The following is an 18,118-nucleotide window of genomic DNA, read 5'->3' on the forward strand; positions in this document are numbered from 1 at the left end:
TCGGTGATTAAATGCCACCTGCCAAGGTGGCAGGGTGGGTGCGCTGCCTACCCAGTGACCAGAACGCACTCAACGTAACAAACGCCAAGCCGCTTATATTTGCCGGATACGACATAGCTTTCGCCATACGCCATAAGCTCTGTAACCAGGCTCAGCAGTGGTTGAACCACAGCAATTTTTTAACTCTATGCAACGTTTTAATCGCAATAAATGCCGCCTGAGTTACATGTCATGACGTGGACTTGTGCACAGCTTGCGCTTTGTGCGCTGATTTTTCGCGAAGCTTTATGGTTGATTCGCGCTCAAATTAAAATAGATGAAACTCTTTTATTCTGTGTGATCAAAATAAGGAGCCGATTTAATGCATTTGCTAGCTCTCCGATAGCGCATAGACGGCGGGATGTCAACGTACCGACGAGTTCCTGAACAACATAACAGAGGAGGTAAATACTTACAGCCGGCCTAGGCCTATGTTGGTTAAGCATGTAGTGAGTCGGAAACAAACGCGTTCGACCTCGAAGCAGGTTGTGCACCGAAAAATGAAACGAATACGCGTCTCCGAACGCCGATTCCACAAACGCTGAATCCCCAAAGGTCCAAGTGAAACACTCGGGCACACTGTTCGTATACCTGTCGCGAACTAGCCTCCAAACTGACTAAAAAACGGATGCTATATGGATGCTATATGCTATATGCTATATGGAAAAGGGAAGCCCTACGCTACCACTCACAACGGTGTGCGTTTGATGGTTGCCTCACTATTTCAATACGAAAATTGCTTTTCGAGGGAAGGAACTGGCGTAATTATCACACATCTCGACATCTAGGTGATTACCTGAACCGCGCCTTAAGGGAAGATGTAGTCTAAGAAAGCTTGTTTGAAGCACTGTCGCAACCTAGCCTCCAACTAAAACACGTGGGCTACGTGCACAGAAAAATTGTACGACACCATCTGGAACGCTGCAGGATGAACAGTGGCTCCTAATTTTGGTGCAAATGTTGACGGGATTACTGCCGCCACAATGAGGTCAGCTAGTTTATGGCTGATATGGGTTTGACGTCCGAAAGTGACTCAGGCTTAGAGGGACACCGAAGTGCACATCGGCACGGCGTGCGTCATAGCCCGAGTTGCTCAGTGGAGGACTCCGGTGTGGCGTCCCTCATAGCCCGAGCCGCTTGGGACGATCCCTCATAGACTGAGTCATAGCCTGAGTCGCTGTGGACGTTAAGCCCCCACAAGCCATAAACTAGCTGACCTCATTGTGGCGGCAGTAATCCCGTCAAGATTTGCACCAAAATTGTGAGCCATTGTTCGTCGTACAGCATTCCAGGCGGTAGCGATGAACACATCTATAATGGCGACGCATTATACTTTATAGGTAGGTTAACTGTTGTGTGACAGTTAAAAGAAAGAACAGCGTCCGTGTCTGCTAAGTGATATGTCGTAATCATACCCTTAAGACCGAACTTAAGTGTCCCCTAAAGGTTCTTCTCACCTAGATCAGCTTCCTGCCCTTATCCTCATCCCCTCTATGGGGACGAGGCGGGTGGGGGCGCTTGCGTCGCGATTCACACCCACGCGACGAACACATTTCATACGCTGAGGCCACTCTGTGTGCTGTGCCGTCCTAGCACCGGGGCCTTCCTCGCTGCCTGTTCTTGCTGTTTTGCTGTTTCAAGAGAAAAAGAACGCCAACAGAGTGCTTAACATCCTGCAAGCAACTGCGATTACATAGTAGGATGGAACTTAAAAGAAACAGCAGTTGGCAACAGAACACTATGTCCAAAAGGGTGGTGCATCGCACCGCATACCAATCGTAGCAGAAAACGAAACTTCCTTCATGCACGCATGAATGAATCCAGCAACCCGCAACTTCTCTCACACCAACTGCCGCTTACCGGAAGAGCAGGAGTAGCTGATGCTTTGAGACGGCGAGGAAGGCCTCCGCGCACGCGACGAAGGGGTTGTACACGACCCATTCAGCGCCACACCATCTGCACAAGAATGAACTACCTGAAGCCGCATGGCGCTTCCAAGGGACATCATCATGCTGACTACGCCCACTGCAGGACAAAGGCCCATAAGCTCTTATACAAAAGTATTGTCGAAAGGAAATACTTTATGATCCGCATTTTGCAGATAGCTGGGTTTCATTCAGATACAGACTGGTAAGCTTGTTCTCGCTCACATCAACAAGGATACCACAGCTGTTTTGCGGTGACATTTGACACCGTTTTTGACGACACAAAAATCTGGTTTGGTTTGGTTTATGGGGTTTAACGTCCCAAAGCGACTAAGGCTATGAGAGACGCCGTAGTGGATGGCTCCGGAAATTTCAACCACCTGGGGTTCTTTAACGTGCACTGACATCGCACAGTACACGGGCCACTAGAATTTCTCCTCCAAAGAAATTCAACCGCCGCGACCGGGATCGAAGCCGCGTCTTTCGAGTCAGCAGCCGAGCACCATAACCACTGAGCCACCGCGGCGGCGACACAAAAATCTAATTTATTGCAATCAGCAATCGCCTTCTGCAAGCTGATATGCCGGAAAAGGAATTATGATTCTTCGCCTGTTAGCGGGCAGACGTGATCAGCACAAGAAAAAATTGCCGACAATTACGTTACTTCCGAATGCGAAATTTGAGCCAAGCTGATCAGCTGTTTCAGCTTTTCGATTGAGGCAAAGAATTCAAGGAAGACATGCATGTAGAATTACAGGTAAGTTGTTACTTTTCATACATATTCCTTCCTCAAGAGACCAACCGTTCTTGATTGTCATGAAGGAAGCTATGTGGTCGCAGAAATGTATATTGCTCAACTTGCTGCACCAATCCCTGGTTCTCAAAGACGAGGTCTATGCAAGTATTTCGCGACCACAGCCGTGGGAGGCGTTACGAGCGAGATTAACGGGATGTTCACCCGCATAAGTGGCAATGAATTCCTGTTTGTCTTTATGTCGACATTAAAGTCCCCACCCACTTTGCCACCCTGGCAGGTAGCAATCGATGGTTGATCACGAGAGTTCGCTCACCGTTGTCAGTGCTAATTACGCATGGAGCCCACATCTCTTGCTCATCACCACAAGGACCTTTAGGCGCGATTAAGTCGTCCACTGACCCAAGGAGCCAGCTATGCTCACTTCCTTTTAAAATGATCGGATTGCAAAACGTCACCGCCAAAGCCAATGAACGCCGACGGCCTATGGTTTCAACGTCGCGTTTCTGGCACAACGTTGTCAATGCCAACGCATGGAGCGCACATCTGTCCCTACCACCACACAGCTTTAGGAGTGATTGAGGTGTCCACTGTTCCAAGAGGGCAGTTATGCGCCTTCCCTCTGCTTTCTAAGCTCCCGCTCCACTGGAGCTTAAAGCGGCACTGAGGTGTCCACTGCTGGTTACGAGAAACAACAGCGACTGGGACGCCGCGAAACGCAGAAACGGGCTCCAAAGAGCTGCGCCCTAGAACAGTGAAGGGAGAAAGTGGGTCCACTGAAGCTTCGAAGGGCGTGGGTAGGTCACGTGCGCAACAAAGGTGGCAGTCCTACTTGCCAGGAATGGCTTCCTCTTCCCCGCGCGACCCACGCTGTCAGGGCGACGCAGGTGGGCTCGTCGGCGTCGTGGCTGACACCCACGCGACGAATGCATCACCGGCGCTCAGCGGGGTTTCTTCAGTTTTGTGAGTCGCCCCGCACTTCTGCGGCGAGGAATGTGCGAGCCTGACGAGAGACAGTAGCAGGCACCCTGCAGTTTGACACAACAGTTGCGACAGTGTGCCTCTCTTGCCATGGTCAATGTCCTGCATTTTGACACCTTGCAACCACATTAACCCAATGAGCCATGCAGTAAGGTTTGTTTTCGCACGCAAGAATACATTAAGCATTGAGTCCTCGGAAAGAGGTGCAGGCGCTCATGAGTTTTGGGAGGAGTCATCAAGACGCGACGCGAGCAGAATGACTGTCACTAGGGCATAGCGGTGCGAAAGTTATGCTCGCCAAAAAAAACTCAACCCTAATTACAAAACGATGGGCTGTACTCGATCTGTTGATTGCATGTGCCGAGGCAAGTGTTACGATATTGAACTCATAGAAAGGAGATGCAAGACATGAACGATACAGTTTGTGACAACCCTGCCAAAGAGCGTCAATGTGTGCATGTTCACCAATTTTATACCTTTCCTTCGTAAAAGGTTTTCTACAAGCGAGTATTTATAATCAGCGGGGCAAAATACATACAACTTTTATCAAAAGCTTGCTTACGAGCTGCACCGTGTGGCTTGTATAGCATCCCCAGCGTTGCAACACGGCAGAAGGTGAGGAGATTTCTGGGCTCGTCACAACGATGGGTATGAATCCCACGAATGCTACAGGAGCCCCACTACACAGCTTAGAAGGCAAACCCCTACGCTATAAATTTCTGACAAAGCCCGTGCTTTCTTGGTTCCATTGTTTATTGCGTTGCATTAGTATGTCTTCCGAGTTTTGTCATCTTTCCGCTCCTGTTTAGACAGAAAAAAGGCAGTGATTGGAAACCTGTTGCTAGGCATCTCACATTCTATGCTTTTATTATGCGATAGCATAGAAATCCCGTTGGAGGTAAAAACAGGTGCCCACCGACGGCGCACCCTGACAGCAAAAATAATGTGAAACTCTGTAAAGTCTATTTGCATGTTATATGTTGTGCGAGATTTAAGTCCATGAGACTGCAGGTCGACAATTGGAGACTCCGTATTAATTTCACCCACATGGGCTTCTCGTCATCCATGTTCCACTGAGGATCATAGTCACAAGTCGTGTTGTCCGGGATCTAGGCAGCAGGCGGGGTAGAGGTCCTGAAGCCAGTGTACTCCTGCGTATAGTAGATATGCCGACTCTACATCGAGAGCTCCACATTCTTGGAACAGCTGTGGCAGCCTTTATGATATGACAACACATCTTAGTAGCCAAATTATAGTGGCAATGTATTCTAGACACAATGGCCAAATATTACTATGAAGACCAAATACAGGGCGTACTCAATAGTTTTCTCCAAATTATAGTACCAGTATAATGTGAGCACTATGAACAAATTTTACTGCACACAAAATGCTGAGTGTACTCAGCAGCGTCCTGCCACGCCGCGGTGGCTCAGTGGTTACGGCGCCGGTAACATATAGCGGAGCTCATGGGCGCTTTTGCATTTCTGCGCCATCGAAATGCAGCCGCCGAGTCCGGTATTCGATCGCACTACCTTGGCCTGGATACGACTTACCGCACGTATATGGCCACCAACGTGCCACTGCCCCAAGCTGGTATGCTATATTAGGGGTAAGTTTCACTGAAGTAGCCAGGATACTTATTTGAGAATGTAGCTGCGAGCTTACCTTTGCATTTCAGCCAGGAGGCACCGCTGGACACCACTCGGCCGGTAGCCTGAGGGTCGTCGGAAGTACTACGTCAGAAGGAGAGCTCGTGCTCTGCAAAGCGGAAGAAGATTTTGCTCATATGCAAGCTTATTGATCACTGTCCATGTCTAATTAAGATCACTTTTGCTACTTTTTCCTTGAGCAAACCTTGACTCTGCACTCCAAAGTGTACACTGGAAGGAACCAACTACCGCTAATTCCGTACAAATATGCACACGCACAAAAAAAAACCGGTTCACATACTAACTCATATCTCACTGAGCTTTATATTTCGTTCTGGTTGTGTGATCAGTGAGTATTCTTCAGCAACAACTTCAGCCGGTTTCTTTTCACCCACGATCCAGTGGTGAATGTCTTCGTGCAAAGCCAAAGGTGACTAAATAATTCTGTGGCTGTGATTTTCTAATTTTGGAGCATTTTGGGCTGTGTGTCAAAACTGGCAAGCATTCAATGAAGAGTGACCTTTCTCAGAACATTATATTTTGTGTTCGACTGCCTTGCCCACGCTGTTAGGCACGTTACAGGAGGCCATTGCTCGAAAACAAGACAACTAAGGGCATTTTCACTAAGCTTAGTTCATCAAGCATCCTCTAGACATCGTGTGAAAAATGGTAGAGCATAATATGGTTTGTTATGCTTTGCTGATACTGTTTATAGCATGCGTCTTCAAAACTTAACAGCGCACTTGGGAGGCAATCGCTCGAACAATGGATGGACAGAAATGTTTGTACTTTAGTACAACAGGAACAGTGTGCAATAACCCTAAGGCAGAGAATGATTGCTCGTTAGATGGAAATATATGGAAGATTACACGATTGCGGTAGCGCGGATGATCGCTAGCTTATTTCCCCGGCACTTTCTCTGCTTATCTTGTGACTCAGGGTTTTGTATAAACGACAATTTTGACTTCTGTCTCTCTTACGGGGTTTCAGCCTCGCGGCGGAGAACATTGGGAACCTAGTGTCTTTCATGCGAACCTTTTGCTTGCATTGCCTTTTACTTGAGGATAATTTCATGGTGGGTTTTGAGCTCGACCGCCAGCGCTTTGGAGGTTCGTACGGGCTTAAGGTTTGGCCTCGTCCAGTGCCTTCTTAAAACAGAGCGATTATCTGCACTCCTGCGGTGGAGTCACCGCACGCTGTCCAATCGACAATACCATGCCATTAATTTAACATCCTATGCACTCGTATCTACTGCGGCCGCCGCGGTGGCTCAGTGGCTATGGCACTCCGCTGCTGACGCGAAAGACGCGGGTGCGATGCCACCCGCGGCGGTCGAATTTCGATGGAGGGGAAATTCCAGAGGCCCGTGTACTGTACGATGTCAGTGGATGTTAAAGAAGCCCAGATGGTCCAAATTTCCGGAGCTCTCCAGTACGGCGTCCCTCATTTCGCAGCCTTGACCCCATTGCTAGGTCGGCATACCTTGAGGGCTAGCAGGCTCTTGTTGATCTCGGCGCCCTTCATACGGGTCTGAATGTTGGCGCTCGACGCGTCGGCACCCCGCTCGTTCCCCGCCAGGTCAATGAGAGAGAACTTGCCGTGCAGACGCCCAGACTTCCTGCAGGGGGCAAGGGAGATCAGCGTGAGAAGCTTGAGGGGGGAGAATCCTTGCGTTTCAGCCAGAGGCACCGCTGGAAACTACTCGTCCGGTAGCCTGAGGGTCCTCAGAGAGGTACCACATCACAAGGAGAGCCCGTGCTGTGCAAGGACGGGAAGAAGATTTTGGGGAAGCTCAAACGCGCCGTGAGAAAAAAAATGGCTGAGGCTTAGCTAAGGTTAAGCCTAGTCAGATGCGAAGCATATTGATGGCTAGGCTTGGTATTACATGGCTTTCCTTGGTTGACGTTCATCCCACTCTTCATCGGTCTCTGTGGCACGCTGAAGCTTTCGCTTCTCGTTCAAATCAGCCCTGCTTCTAGGCGGCATCCCAACAGCTGGCCGCCTCGTAAGTGCCCGGAGAGCGAGGCAAGCTCAGCTTTATACCGCTGCTGTAGCGTCACGTGGTCAGCTGCAGCGCTTCTGACGTGGAGCCACCACCGCCGCGGCCGACCGCGCGAGCCGGCAGCCCATCTCTCCTCTGCTGTGACGTCATGTTGTCACGTGGTCAGCTGCCGCACCTCTGATGTGGAGCCTCCACCGCCGCGGCCGACCGCGCGAGCCGGCAGCCCATCTCTCCTCTGCTGTGACGTCGTGTTGTCACGTGGTGTCTTGTGGTCACGCTAAAGGTCAATGGTAGCTCCACCGCCGCACTCGACGAGCTGTAGTGTATTATAGTAATATGCTTCGCATAAAAGCATGAACGCTAGCTTGAAACAAGGGTTTAGTCTGTGTTCGTGTTTCTCTCACGGCGCACACAGTTAAAGTCAGCCAGTTGTGCTTCTTTTCCTCAAATAGAGTGGAGCGTCCAGATCGCGAATAAGGCTAGAGTAAGAATCTCATTAATGCGAAAGGATTGGATGGCCATGCTAACGCCGGAGATGTCCGCCGATTGGGTCACCGGAACGTTTCCACTGTGACCTCACCAGCAATCTGAGGTCATCAGTCAATATACGTAATGATCGAGACAGAATCAAAATGCAAGAAAATTGTGGTCTAAGTGGAAATCGACCCGGGGCCTTCGGCGTGGAGAAGACGTGACAAGATGACGCAGAATTTAGGGCGTGAAGACTTAACACCCGAGCTAAGTCACGATCGCTGCCAGGTTTAGATAGGAGAGAGGAGGAACGACGGAAACAGGCGTGTGGCGCAAAACCGCCACCGCCGAAGCGACGATGCTGGCTTGAGCAACATACATGAGAATGAGATGATAGTCAAAAGGTGCGGACTTGCTTAAAGGGCCACAGTAGATTTTCGGACTAGTTTTCTAACTCATTACATACATTGAGCACTGCGTTGCGCCACGCAGAAAATGCGTTGACGGAGTACAAGGCAAAAGACGCGCGACGGACGTTCGCTTGGCTGCCTGCTCCGTTCCCCGAAGTCGGCCCGAGAATTTATCTGTAAAAAAGCCAATTCCATCCACATCAATGCTCGGTGGAGATCGGCTGAGGAGCATTGCCCGTTGGATGAGGAGCATTGCCCTCATCCAACGGCGCCTGCCAATTCAAAATGTTTATGGGGGTTTAACGTCCCAAAGTGACTCAGGCTATTAGGGACGCCGTAGTGAAGGGCTCCGGAAATTTTGACCACCTGGTGTTCTTTAACGCGCACTGACATCGCACAGTGTAAAGGCGTCTAGAATTTCGCCTCCATCAAAATTGCACCGCCTCGGCCGGCATCGAATCCACATCTGGAGGGAGGAAGAGAGGAAAGCGAAAGGCCTTCACATTTCCACTCTTAAGCAGGCAAGTGCATTAGAGTAATTTTTCGACTTTTACGACCACATTTCGTCACAGGCCGTTCATAGTGATTTGCTTGCTAGGAGGTTTGTACGCCTGGTCAGGAACCGGCGATTCTGATGGAATGCGAAGGTCAATTAGCATTCTCCTCACCTGCGGCAGCGCTTCCCCGTCCGCTGCCCCATCCACTCGGTGGGGACGAGGGGCATGCCGTCGTTGAGCACACGACGAATGACTCATCAGGTGGCTGAGGCTCCTTGGGTTCTTTGACATTGTCTCGCAGTCGGTCCTTGCTGCTTCAGGAAGAAAAGAGAAAACGCATACAGCGGATAGCCTTAGCACAGCCCACACTGCCACCACTCGCACCTGTCGGCGGCCGTGACACGCATGCGCACCTGGGCCCGAGAGGTTCCAGGTTCATCCTCATGTGGAGTGCATGCGCCATTCGACCCCATTGTGCAAGAGCGACGACGAAGGAAATCAAGTCGTTCTGTCAGCGATCGCACCGGTGGGGCCATCTCGTTTGTTGACCGTGCAGATTGCTTTAAGACTCCACCGAAGACTTGAAATACAGTGGAGTTTTAGCCAAATTACGTTTATTGTGGTCATCGATAAAGGACATGAAAAAGCGTCTTCAAACCTTTTGGAAAACAACCCGGCTCCCCTCCCTAGCCGAATCTCCACGGCCGAAAAGCGAGATGGCGCCAACCGGTGCGATCGCTGACAGAGCTGTTTAATTTCCTTCGTCGTCGCCGCAGACGATGTGAATATCAGACTTCTGATCGAATCAGGTAAGTAGCCCAAACAAACATGGCATAAAACAATTTTGCCGCCCAAATGCCATTTCTGTGCGAAATTTGCGCTCAAACAATGCGCCCGTTTAGCTTGGATGTCACGTGTTTATTTGCGCATCACGTTGTGCATGGCAACCGACGTGCCACTGCGGCAAGCTGTTATGCTAGTTGAGCGGCAAGTTTCAGTGAAGTGGCCTGGATACTTATTTGAGGATATAGCTGCGAGCTCACCCTTGCATTTCAGTCAGAGGCACCGCTGGACACCCATCGGCCGGTAGCCTGAGGGTCCTCAGAAGTACCACAATCCAAGGATAGTTCGTGCTGTACAAGGAGGGGAAGACGATTTTGCATATAAGTGGCGTACAAGCGCTTATGCAAGCTTACTCAAGACTGGCCATTTCGAATTAAAGTCGCTTTTCGCATGAGGAAATCTTGTCTCTACGCTCCTCAATGTACGCTGGAAGGAACTAACTAGCACTAATTCTGTACAAATATGCACACACACACACAAAAGCACAAACCACGCACTGACTCATATCTCACTCTAATATTTCATTCTGTTTGTGTGATCAGTGAGTATTCTTCAGGAAAAAATTAAGCCTGTTTCTTTTCACACACGCTCCAGCGGTGAATGTCTTCGTGCGAAGCCAAAGGTCACAAAATAATTCTGCGGCTGTGATTTTCTAATTTTGGAGTGCTTGACAAAATTCCCACGCATTGAACGAAGAGTTACCTTTCAGAGAACATTATATTTTGTGTTCACACATCCTTGCCCGCACTGATATGCACGTTACCGGAGCCATTGTTCGAAAACTAGGCCACTAAGGGTGCTTACACTAAGCTTAATTTATCAAGCATCCTCAAGACGACGTTTCAAAAATGGAATAGCATTGTACGGTGTGGTATGCTATGCTTTGCCGCTTATAGCAGGAGACTTCAAAACGTGCTATTTAGACGTCGTATGTGCGAGGAAATGGCACGAACAATGCATGAACGGGAAATATTTGCAATTTAGTGCATCAAGAAGTGTGTGCAATAACTCTAAGGCAACGCAGAACTCTTTGTTCGAAAGAAATACATGTTTGCGAAAGATTACATGTTTGCTGTAACGCGGATGATAACTGCTAGCTGCTTCCGAGGGATTTTATTTCTCCGGTTACTGATCTTGTGTTTCAGGGTTTTGTAAAAATCGCAAAATTTCATTTGTGTGTCTCTCACGGGGGGTTTCAGCCTCGCGTGCGAAAATGTGAGGATCCTAACGTCTTTTACGGAAATCTTTTCCTTGCAATGCCTTTTGCTTCTTGAGGACCATATTTCGGGGTCGGCTTGAACCTCGACCGCCAGCGCTTTGAAGGTTTGTACGGATGTTACTTTTGGCTTCGGCCAGTGCCTCCTGAAAAAGGAGCGTTCATGTGCACTCTTGCGGTGGCGTCACCGCAGGCTGCCCGGTCGATAATGATATACCATTGATGCTGCCCGGTCGATAATGCTATGCCATTGATTTAGCACCCAATACTGCAGTATCGACTGGGGCGAGGAGTGGCTATGGCGTTGGCGTCTCGCGAAAAACACGAGAATTTCGAAGCATAAAATTGTAACAAATGTATTACAGAGTGGTTCAGGGCTAACATTTTTTAGGGTATTCATCAACACCATTATGGTGTCCATTAACACACTCACACCATAAGGGTATTCACTAGCTCTCTTATGGTGTTGGTGGACTCCTTCCAAGGGTGTTTGTCGCACTTATCAAGGAAACCCTGCGTCGTAACGATATTTCTGTACTGCGTTGTTTCTGTACGCTGTGTACCCGCTGTGTACCCCTGCTGTGCTGCTCGCGCTCTACCTCCTCGAGCTGCCACCCCTGGTCCCGCCAGTTGTGTACAAACGCTTCGCTTGGCGTTTACACCCGCAACTACTATGCATAGCCCGGAAACGGAAGATAGCATTTGTAAGATAAGCAATTACTTTAGGGGACACTCGCTAATTTTTTTCAAACCAAAACTCATAAAAAGGCCGGCATTATCATGCGTCGCGGATAGCCTAAAATTGGAGCACTTGCCACAACAAGGTGTTGGTCGCTCCCCTAACTGGGGCGTTTTATTGCCTCCAGAAACAGCAGTTAGCGGGCACGGCTTCCAAGCGTGTGCCGTTAGTGACAGGAACGCCAATCGGAATAATTTAAAGCGCTTCGAACCAACAAACGGGTCGAGAGAGCACCATTTGCTTCAGAGCGTCTGCTTCTGTGTTATAGAGACGTAGCGCTGCAAGTCCGCGACCGACGATGCGGATTTTCCGTTATTCTCAAGGAACCCACCAGAGTGCCATGTGGAATTAGATCGGCAAATGCCATACGTTCGCTCTTTGTCGCACTGCGTAAATGAGCTTTCGTCTACGAAATACGCGCTCCTGCCCACGATGTGTGTGCAGCATTTAGACAAGATGTCCATGCCTAAAATTTCTTAACACTTCCGCACAGTACCACAGTAGGAGTGCCAAGCCGCATTTCAGCTACCAGCCTTTCAAAGCATGCCATCCATGATCTATTCACTCCCAGTGGGTCTGGCTTGACGAAGGTTCTTCGTCAAATACCTTCGTCATGTCCGGTCAGTTTCCTAACTGATCGATAAGCCACCAGGTGCAAGCGTCGTCTACTACAGACGCTTTTCACACACTTCTAACAGCAGAACTGGTTCTCTAAAAAGCGCTGAACATTGTCACTGTTAGTTTTTGGACGTGCAACCCGCTACCTGAAGAGGCAACCTAGCCGAATCAAAATTTTGTTGCAGCTGGCATTTGAACTAGCGCTGTAAAAAGACATGCGATTACGGTTTGCTTGGAAGAGCAATAACAAATAAGCGAGACTTATCGGCTCACCACATTAGTTAGTGAAAGCTGGCTGGCATTATCGGCCGAGAGGTTCGGAGGTACAGGCCCGTTTCTACGTTTCACAGGAGACAGGCCGTTTTGGAATCGCTACGCTCACGTGAATGCGGTACCACTTCGACCGCGTTTCCCGCAGACTTCACGGACTTGAGGACCCGCTTACACGAAGTAAACAAGACTGTCCAGATCGCAGTCACACCTTATTCGCGGTCGAGACCTACCCTAAATTTGAGTAATGGAAAAGTGCATTACTGGCTCACTTTGTCGGTGGACACCTGAACTGCGTAGCGAAAAAAAAAAGGTTGAAACGCGGCTACCGCGGTCGGGACTGAAATAGCGTTGCTTGCGGTTTTAATGCAGGGTGGTACTAGAGATGGTCATCGACAAGATCCTGGTCTGAGCCGGGGTGTTGATGAACTATGCAGGAAATGCTGTCTCGTTGGGATTTTTGCAACTGTCTAGGTCTAAGGGGTGTCAGAGAAGGTGCCTGGTGCGGGAATGCACTGTGCACGTCCAGAGACGCATGCCTGATTCAGTTCGTTTTTCTGCAACGTGGTCTGCCCCTTTCAAACCTCCTGGGCACAGACTCCGGCGCACTTGCTTGAAGCAAATTACACAGCCTTGTTCCCAGTACAGTCTTATTCACAGTTTTGACCACGTTGCTAAAAAAATGGCTGAGGATTAGCTTATGTTAAGCCTAGTCAGATGCGAAGCATATTGTCGCCGAGTTGCATATCGAGCACGCCGCTTGGCTAGACGTTCTTCACGCTCTTCATCAGTCTCTGTAGCACGCCGCAACTTTTGCTTCTCATTCCAACGAGCAGCCCTGTTTCCAGGAGGCATCTCTATCCCGTGTACGCCTAGCAGAGGCAGGCGCACCGCCTTGCATACCGCCGCTCCAGCATCACGTGTTCACTACAGCGCACCTAGCGGCAGAAGCATGAAACACATTGGTCGCGACGCCTCGCGCGACGGCGCGAGCTGGGGCCCCGTTTCGTTTCTCCTATGTCGTGGCGTCATGAATCACGTGGTCCTCCTTGATCGCGACGCCTCGTGCGACGGCGCAACGGCGCGAGCTGGGCCCCCGTTTCTCATCTGCTGTGACGTCACGCACCACGTGGTCATCCTTGGTCACGACGCCTCGCGCGATGGCACGAGTTGGGCCAACGTTTTTCATCTGCTGTGACGTCACGCATCACGTGGTATGACATGGAGGTCACGAAAGGTCAATGGTAACGACACCGCCGCGCTCGAGGAGCTGGGTTGGGCTATTATAGTATGCTTCGCATAAAAGGTGGTATAGACTATCAGCTAGAATTGAGGGCGGGAGAGGCGCATAACAGGTGCACTTTGCCGATGGACACCTCAAACGCTCCGAGAGAAAAAAGATGTCCAGGCTTAGCTTGGTTAAGCCAAGAATACGTTGCATATTGCCCGGTCTTTTTGCGCGAGGTATTGCTTGGCGGCACTCGATTTTCTCAGCAGCTTTTCCTCCGTCACGTATGGATGGATGGATGGATAGGAGCGCCCCCTTTGAAACGGGGCGGTGGCAACCGTCACCATGCTCAGCCGTCTTTTTTCTCTTTTTTATTTTTATTTCTTTAAGGCGGAAGCCTTTAACGTCTCATCGTTGTAAGCAGCAGTTGCCGACAGAAAATGTCACGCTTTTCAGTTGGTGGAAACGGTCGTGACGTCACAGTGCGCGAATTTCAAACCGGGCCAATTGTACTTTGGCTAGTAACCACGCAACCAATTGAAGGGATCGTATAGTGATGCTCCAAGTAAGTGGGACTGAGCTTAGTTAATTGCTTAATTACCCAATTAGCCTAATTAGCTTTACTAGTCAGGCCATATAAATAAATAAAACCGATTAAGAAATTGGTCGCGCTCAGGAATCGAACCCCGGTCTTCGGCGTGAGAGACGAGCATGCTACCCACTCCGCCATGCCTGCTCTTTTTTGTCTTTATTGCCCGCCATGCCTGCTCGATGGTTTGGAATGAACAAAGGCGCGTCTAGTGAACACGGTGTGTTCACTCACTCTCATCCTCCTCCATTCCCTTCCCGCGAGGTTTAGGTGTCCACCGACAAATGAGAGACAGATACATTTCCTTTCCTCAAAAACCAATTTACTGACGAGCGAGGCGTAGAACCGAATGGGCGATGGCGTTCTATGGACTCCTTAGCAGCGTTGCAAGACGCTGTCGCGTTCCACTCTTAGGGGCATCAGTGACCACACTTTAGGGCAAAAAAGTGCCCCCCTGAATTTTGTGAGACAGTTACTGCGTAATTTCCTTTCCTCAAATACAATTTTCATTTTCTTCATTACGGCTCCTCTTTATCTATCTTCTTTCACTCCCACTTCCTTCCTTCCTCTACGGTGCGGTTCAAGTGTCCACCGAGATAGAGAATTACTGCGCCATTTCCTTTCCTCAAAAAGCGTTGCGTTCAAAGGGCAAGGCATCGCGCTGAACGGGTGGTGTTCCGTGGACTCCCTGGCAGCGCTACAACGCGCTGTCGCGTTCCACTCCTAAAGGCGAAGCTTAAGCCTCATTAATTAGCAGTTAATTAGTATTCAGGCATTAATCAGTAATTAACCATTAATTAGTGATTTCTCATCACTTAATAATTAGTACAAAATTATATGTGACGCCACCGGTGCCACAGAAACAGCGAAGGTGGTGCGGAAAACGCTTCCGCCTCTACCCACTTTAAACAGTCAAAGTGCCGCCTGGATTTTTTTCTCTTTTTTTCACGTGGTGACGCCACGTCACCACGTGACGTGACGTCACCAAACCACGTGACATCATGTCACGTGGTTTGGTGGCTGCCTGCAGCGCCCAAGGGCTGAACTGAGTGATTGCAATATGCTACGCATAAAAGCACGAACGCTACCTGAAAGCAAGCCTTTAAACTGCGCGGTTGCGGTCACCGCAGGCACAGGAAAAGCAAACCAGTTTCTTCTGCTCAAAATCCAGCGGTGCGTCTAACTGTGAATAATTCTAGGCTAGGAATCTCGCTTGGTTTTGAGGAAAGGAAAGGAGCATTCCGTGCTCACATTGAAAGTGAGGACACTCGAACCGCGCAGCGAGAAAATGCGAAAGTAGCACGAGTGACGTTCCGGCGTGGCGTTCCGTTCCGCGAAATGATCCGGACGTTGTGATACGATTCAGCGTTTTGTGCAGCATAAACTTACTAGCTAGTTAGAGCGTACCTCGCGACAGGAATTCGAACCGGCGGTCTACAATGGGCGGTTGTGGGTATTGACCAAGATACCGTGTTCTGCAACTTTATCGGCACAGGTTTGAAAAATTCTCCCGCCACAACCGTTGGCTCGTTTGTGGTGAAACCGCGCACAAAGCTTCCTTATTGTTGTCCGTTTTAAGGCATAGTAAGTATAAAAGTGGTACTTACCAGGTTTGCTCACGCGAGATGCGAAACCAGAAGCACCCGTGTTGAGTAGTAGTAGTAGTAGTAAAAAACATTTATTTATTTATTTATTTTTTCAAAAGGAAGAGTTAGGGAGTAGGGGGATGGGGATAGATAGATGTGGAGCTACAGTGGTCGGTCTTCCCTAGTCCAGGATACCGTTGGCCTCCGCCGCTGCCTTGGCCCTCGTCACCAGCATAAGCTGAGTGCTCGGGTCGGAGTCAGCCAGGAGGGCCTCCCACTGCTCTAGACTAGGGCTATTTACCTTTGGTAGTAAAGGGCTTTTTTCGCAGCCCCAGGTGGCGTGGTACGTTGTGGCGTAGCCCCCACACCACACGCACTCTTTCGCGTATCTGTTCGTGTTGAGATCGAGCCATCGTCATCGAATTTCTGCCGAAATGTACTGGTGGCGCCATCTGGCATCGCTGAAGGAAAGCGCCGCGACGGAAGCGCCGAGGCGAGCGCTGCAGCGAGCGTGGCGGCATGATTTGAATGCGTCGTTCGGGCCATGTCGTCTGCTTAAGCGCGTGAAATACTTTTCGGCCAACGCATTTTGAAAACTATCGTAAACAAATTTAATGACTTGACGGTGATTTACCAATAAAAGATATGTTGTCCATTGTATCCTCGTATTTCTGCCGTCTGCTTTCGCGGCTCTATTCAGAGAAACAGAAGAGTTCGGTTTGCATTCTGGTTTGTGGTGCTGGATTTTAGTATTCTTCCCTGCTTTCTCAGTCGTGCTTGCTTCGTTCTGCTGTGGAGTGTAGAGCTGCATTATGCCGACATACACTACCAAGGAGAAGGCGCAGGCGGTAGTGTGGCTGATAAAGTTGGACTCCACGAGCTACGTCCGCCAGCAGTTCAAACTGAAATTTCGTCGTCGACCACCGTCTAGATACGCAGTTTCTAAATGGCGGCGCAGGTTCGAAGAAACCGGGTCGGTCTTGAGGAAAGTGAGAAGTGACAAACTCAAGAGGCACAACGGGATTGGCGATGCACTTGAGGGGGCGTTTGAAAGTGATCCCCATATGACCTCCACTCGTGCTGGACTGATGTTTGGAGTCCATTCGTCGACCGTGAGCCGGGCTCTAAGAAAGAGGGGATGGCGGCCTTAATTATAGGGCGCAGGTGCACCAAAATCTAAGCCCGGCAGATAAGATCATGAGAGTAGCATTCTGCCAGTCTGAGCAGCAGCGGATCAATGCGGACTGTGGACACCTCGACTACTTGGTTTTCAGTGACGAAGCGGTTTTTCATGTTGACGGGCGCGTGAACAGGCAAAACACTCGTTTTTGGGCAAAGGAGAACCCTCGTTTCATCCACACAAGGGCGGTGAACTCCCCACGCATCGTTGTGTGGTGTGGAATTTGGCGTGAGGGAGTGATCGGCCCGTTTTTTTTTCAGAAACAGTAACAGCTGAGTCCTATAAAAGCATTTTGAAAGATGAATTCCTGCCGGAGCTGGTTGAATGCCATATGCAGCAAGAGATTTGCAGGTTCCAGCAAGATGGTGCCCCTGCCCACTACGCTGCCAAAGTGCGTAAGTGGCTAGACGAGCAATTTCCAGGTCGGTGGATGGGGCGAGGATCCCCCAATATGCCGTGGCCACCACGCTCGCCAGACTTGTCGCCTTGCGATTTCTTCTTGTGGGGCTACATCAAGTCAAGGGTGTACCGCGCTGGAAGCATCGGCAGTGTCGAAGAACTGAAAGAGCGCATCTCAGAAGAGTTCACCACAATCACTGACGAGATGCGTGCTGCCGTCTTTGAGGAATACGCCCAGAGGCTGCAGCGGTGTATCGACGCTGCCGGCGGTCACTTCGAGGACTGAAACAACTGAGCACTTTATAGCACGAACTTCTGCCTGCTAATAGCTCGACAAAGTGTCTTTTATTCTCGTTTCACACCTTATACCGCCACTGACTTATTGTTTTCCTGTTCAAACGCCGGCATATTCCCCTTGCGACTACAGAGCATGCATGCCGAGAAAAGGCAATGTTCTCGTTCTGCTACAGTGCTCGAGAAGAGTAACGCATGCTGTTTACTTTTATTGCGTAAATCGTCATAGATAACCCTGGAAACGGTCTATGGTTTACATTGCCGGCATTGTAAAGCACTATAAAAGCGATACCTGAGACGACATGGCCCGAACGACGCATTCAAATCAAGCCGCCACGCTCGTTGCAGCGCTCGCCTCGGCGCTTCCGTCGCGGCGCTTTCCTTCAGCGATGCCAGATGGCGCCACCAGTACATTTCGGCAGAAATTC

At 49.8% G+C, this 18,118-nt stretch overlaps 1 protein-coding gene across 4 annotated transcripts in view; it reads right to left on the minus strand.

The window, feature by feature from the left end:
• The window catches only part of LOC149347775 (uncharacterized), a 240,320-nt gene that overhangs the window by 172,634 nt on the left and 49,568 nt on the right, over window positions 1-18,118 (minus strand). The gene's annotated exons all lie outside the window — the stretch shown is intronic.

This window comes from Amblyomma mixtum, chromosome 4 (assembly GCF_055824585.1).
Source record: "Amblyomma mixtum isolate Tamu chromosome 4, ASM5582458v1, whole genome shotgun sequence".
Lineage (NCBI taxonomy): Eukaryota > Metazoa > Arthropoda > Arachnida > Ixodida > Ixodidae > Amblyomma > Amblyomma mixtum.